Source organism: Olea europaea, chromosome 22 (assembly GCF_002742605.1).
Source record: "Olea europaea var. sylvestris chromosome 22, O_europaea_v1, whole genome shotgun sequence".
Classification (NCBI taxonomy): Eukaryota; Viridiplantae; Streptophyta; class Magnoliopsida; order Lamiales; family Oleaceae; genus Olea; species Olea europaea.
Window position 1 is genome coordinate 4027604 of NC_036258.1, and position 6000 is coordinate 4033603.

Below are 6000 nucleotides of genomic sequence, written 5' to 3' on the forward strand. Positions count from 1 at the left end.
GGATTATAAGTATGAGAAATGACTAATAATAATTTTTATTGCAGTTGGATTAATTCAAATTACACATTCTTGAAGAATAAAGTTACTGTTATTCTAGATGATGAAGTACTTTGTAAAGAATTTTTTTTAAAAGTATTATACATTGAATAATATTTATTAGTTGCTACTTTTATGACAAGCCACTTTAGACGATGCAAAGTTACAAGTTGCCCAATGTCCTTCGCAATAAAGTCTATCTTTTTGGGTAGTTTCTCTCCCTGTACTTAAGGAAAACAAATTATGGGAAATGAGCTTTAGCACATTATTGCAGCATTATTCCAAAATAGAACTTTAAAGGAGAAAAATAATTAATACACTCATTTTCCATCCATTAGTCACATTCTTCATCATATTTTCATCTGCCTCCATGAACTTCTTTTGAGCATTTTTCATCACACTTTGAGCCTTAGCCAATTCGGTCTTTGCTGTAATTTTTGCATCGGCTAATTTTGCATGCATCTCATCAAATGAATTTTCAATCTATCTAAGTTTATTAGATTAGAAACTATGACAATGATCTTATAACATTATAAAAATAAAAGGAAAACCTTACAAAATAATACATTTTTAGCAAACTTTGGCTCAATTCCAATAGCCTTTTTCAGATTATCTTTCTGCATGGAGGGAGAGCTACTATTAATATTTCAAACGATTTCTTGTCATCTGCTAAAATAGATGCATGAGGAGTCTTTTTAAGTTTAAACTTCAATTCAATAGTAGTTTTAGCTTATTCGTAGATGGAAACTTACTCATTTTCTAGAATGAGAAAGCCTATGTGTTGTTGTTCTCATATGTGTTGTTGATGGTTATATGGCTATAAATAAAAAATAACTTATATAATGAAATCAGAATTTCAATAACAAACATGTAAGACATAAATAACGTGCACAGAGGCTTACCATATTTTTTATGTGAATAAATTCCTTAGCATTGATCATGCCCCAGTTTCCATAAATGGGCTGTGTTATTAGCTTAAATAAGTGAACAACGTGAAAATGAAAATATAACAAAACTCCTACTATTGTTCTCTCCAGTAATAGTGATATGAAAATGCTATGTAGTGATTTTTTAGCTGCATTCTAGAACTAACCTCGTGACTGGAAAATTTTTTTATTACATGACTATTGTGATTCACATATCTATGACAATTACTAAAATTTTATGAGAAAATTACCTCAAGAACCAGAATTGTCGCTATTACAATGCAAATATTGTCATCAACGTTTACTTTATGATGCCTAGCTTGCTCGATTAATTATTGCATCTACTTAGTAGGATAGATCAAACAAAAATAAAATAACTTTTTCACTTGCCGTTAAAGCGAAGAAATCTAAATGAAAACTATAAATTTTATGAAAGATCATAGCAAAATTGTAAGGCAGAAATGACTTGTATAATCAATCTCAAATGGACATTAACACCCATTTATTTTTCTTTAATTTATTCAAAGGGAAACATTTTCCTGAGAGAAAATAAAATATTATTTAAATTGCAAAGTTAGAAATTTATAATTAGTCATTTAACATTTCTTCTTATAGCTGCAAAAAATAATAATAATAATAATAATAATAATAGTAGTAGTAGTAGTAGTAGTAGTAGTAGTAGTAGTAGTAGTAGTAGTAGTAGTAGTAATAGTAGTAGTAGTAGTAGTAATTATTTACGATTAAATTAATTTTCAATTAAATAAATTCTAAGTATTTCTTCAATTAAGAAATAAATGGAAAAAAAAATTAACGAAGCAATGTAACCTTTGGGCCACTCTGCCACAATTCTGCCTTAAGCATTCTTTTCACTAATCAACAATTTTGATAGAGAAAGAGACATTGTTTCCTGTTTATGGTAACTCGCCCCAAGTGAGGACTGCACAAATTTTTGAATGATCAGATTTTAATTCTGACAGCATTTCTTTCATCCAAATCCTTCATGTCTTTTAAACTCATCACTCCCAACATTTTCACCATTTATTTTCTTATCATTCTGGTTATACTGCTGTTGGTGATAATGCATAGCGCTAATGGCGTCATTTTTTGGCCATCCGGATCGGTCCAATTGGCTAAGTTAACGATGAATAGCTAACAAGGATTATGATAAAGATTTAGAACTCCTGTAGTAAACAGAGAAATTTTTTGTTTTTAAGCAGAGATAAAAAATTAATTCACACAGTTAGTGGTAAGGACAAAGAACTTCAATGTTGTCTGACAACAATATAAAAGTTGGAGGAGCTTCTTAAATCTGGAATTCACGAAGTACTAAAGCAGCAAGAAATGATTGATTTGATTTTGAGCTTGAATTGAATTGCCTGTATGTTATGAACAATCCTTCTTGTCAGATAAAGGTTGAAACATCTTTAGTAAATTTAGTTGCAAGGGTAAAAGCACAAAAAACAAAACAAATTAAACAAACATTTAAAACCTTTTACAAACTGAAGGGAAAAAAAAGGCGAAAATAGAAGAAATCCAGCATCATCCCCATCAACTTTGTAAAAGAAACAAATAGTTACACAACCTTCATCGCAATTGAGACACAGCTAGGAAAGATCACAAAGCATTGCTTCCTGGGATGTCTTAGTTGATCTCTTTAAGCCAGTGTTTTCAATTTGAAGAACAAATTTGTTGTCTTTGGACTTAGCTGAGGACATCTTGTAGCTGAGCTTTATGGTAGAGTTAAAATAATAAAACTGTTAATTAATGTAATAGATAAATGTGTAATGGGAAAAGTGAAAAAAGCATAACAAGCAATTTAGTAGATTTACCAACCTTATTGAGAAAATTATTGATGCTAACCGTCATCAAAATACAATAATTTGCTCCTTTATAAAATATGACTTCCAACACTTTGAAATCTCATGTGTTCAGTAGTGTCTCATATTTATTATCGAACAACCTACATTTTTTTCCATGTACAGAAATATTTAAAATAAACAATTTTAAAGTTATGAATATAAGAATATATATTGAATATTGATAAAAGAATCTTACTGTATTTTGATAATTCCTTAGAATTAGGCTAAATAGGGACGTAAAAAATATTCATTTTGACAGATATCTGTTGCAATTTTTCGTCTGTACAAACTTATCTTCTTAGGTGAAATTGCTTCTAATGGATATTCGAAAACGAAGCATTCTGTGTATTTGAAAATGAAAACTCTAGAATTTGGCCTATAGAAAAGATAGTTTAAAGTTAGATTATATTAATATTATATGTAAATATAACATTAAATTAAATAAAAAAATTAAATATTATAGTAAATGTGGAGATGCTTACCCATTCTTTTGACAAGGTAAATACGGTACGATTTCCAATTTCATACGTTTATTTCTATATTTTCTCAAACTTGGTTTGATGGAGAAAATGTCTGCAGAGATTAATAATGATTCGACTACAGTCATTACCGGTTCTGCACGTGCTTTGATTTCTTCCAATGTATGAATGGTGTGGTTGCAATCATATATATGAAATTTCCACTTTTGAAAATCAACAAGAAAAAGAAATCAAGTGTTGCTTGGATATGCTGATGGAATTAGTAAATAGTTGTATGTTATCCACGGTCGAGCAGATACATGCAATTCTCCTTTTATGTATCGTTGTAATGTGTTGAAATTAGTTGCAGAATGCCCAATTCCTTCTTTCATATTTGTATACAAATGAACACATTCAGTTTCGAATCTAAGGTCCATGATTGCATATTCTTTAGAAAGCGACGGAGAACTGATAGTAACAAGCCTTCTCAATAGCTTTAATTCTATATCAATACGCTAGTAAAAAAAAAATATAAATTAGATATATGAATAATGGAGAAAAATGAATTATGATTATTAAATTTTACTTACCACAATATTTATATTTTTCGTTTCATCTAGTATATTTTCTAGCGATTGTTTTTCGTATAGATTGCCGATTCCATCGTTCGAATATGCGCTGTATAAAAGAATGTAAATCAGTGTTAAATGAGTAAAATACAAATTATAATATTTAAGTTAGCAACGCAAAATTAAATATCTTACTTCGATAGATCTTGTAATATCCATTCTGTAATGTTTTTGTACTTGTCGATGTTATAGTCTTCTAAAGCATTAATTGGCGTTGTTGATGAAGATTATGTCTATTTTTGCTTACCTTTTTTTTGTTCACTGATCTTTCCACGTCTTCAATATGTTCAGATGTTGAAGGGATTTCAAACTCAATTGGACTTGTACGGGGAGGTATATCTTGTTGTATAGAGTTGACAATCGTTTCCATGTGTGATTTCGCGTTGGATAATTGATTCTGCATACTTTGATTTTGTTCATCAATGTAAGATTTAGCTGAGTTGAAATTAGTATCCACATAAGATTGCATGCTACGGAAGTAGTCTTGTTGGCTTTTTTGCTGATGTTCAAAAAATTGTTTTTGACTGTCAAGAATCCTTTGGTAGTGAGTTTCTTACTGTTCAAGAATGGCATGATAGCGAATTTCTTGTTTTGTTGATTCTTCAATCATTTGTGTCTTTAATCCGTCATAGAAACTAAATACATCTGACACTACTTGTTGTCTGTATATGTTGAACATCTGATTCATATCTTGTTTAGTTACATAGTTTGAGCTCTCAGAAGAAGTAGATCCAATTCCAACCGAAGTGCCTATAGTTGTTTCTTGCGTATGTACGTTATCAGCACGAATTTGTTCTATTATATTGTTGGGTTCACCATTGACAATGCTATCTAGTATACAATGTTGGTTGTCAGCTGGTAGTGAAAGATTTGTATACCAGAATGTTTCTAATTCTTCTTCAGTAGGATTCAATACTACAATTACTGTGATCTGTAATTGTAATAAAATATTAGATTTATGTTTTTAAATTTATTTATAAATAATTAAATACATATTTAATTGTAAATTGAAATAAATCATACCTGTTGAGTAGCCAAAAATTGTTTAACGACTTGTTCTGTTAATACTATTTTGGGCTTCCATTTATGCATTCGTGGACACTGGAAGCGTGTACGGATACGACGTCCGAATTGTCATCCAATTTGAGGAAAAACTTCATAGATCCAATACTGAAATATAAATAAAAGAAATATTAAAGTTTTTATATGATTAAATTATATGTAACAGGGAAAAAAATAAAAGAAAAATACCTGGAATACAAGCGGATAACCATGTAACGAATATCTACAATCCGTCTGGTCATTTTGTTACATCCTTCGTATTCTTTATAGGTGTGATTCTTGCAATGAATTTAGTAAAACAAAGTATACTTTACGTCCCCACGGATACATAAAAAAATCATCAAGTTGTTCAACAATTCCAAGGGTTCTGAAATCGATGTGTCTTCCATTTAGTTTTAAAACGTATTCGACGAACATAACTAATCCTAACTTGAATTTATCTTCATGATTTTCACGCATGTGAAATATTTCAGAAAGTCTTTTCATAGTAATTCTTTTTGAACCGTCAAAGCATTCATCCCTAAGGCGAGTATTATTGAAATTCAGATTAACAGCTACTTCATGGCATGGTAATTCGGTAATTAGACAAAATTCTTGCATGCTAAAACGGGTTATATGATCGTCTAATCGTACCCAAACTTCATTATTTTTGCCGCAGTTGATAAGTCTCATTATAAACTCATGTATTAATTTGCTACTAAATTTTTCATTTTGTTCTTTATACATACTTTCATAGATAAATCCTTGAAAATGACTGCATAATAAAGAAGCTTAATCGTCTCCATCTATAAATTCTACAGAATCTTGAAGATATTGATGATTCGCAAATTGAGTAATGGTAGCAGAAAATCATTGATTTGGAGATAATATATATTCTAACGACATCTGCAAAAATTATTAAAAAAAATTATTTATTAATCATTATATATATATATATATATATAACGTAAATTTTGTACGTAGACATAAAGAGGTATATGATAGGAATCACATGTGTTTGATAATAAAGAACCTTAGTATTGAATATTTT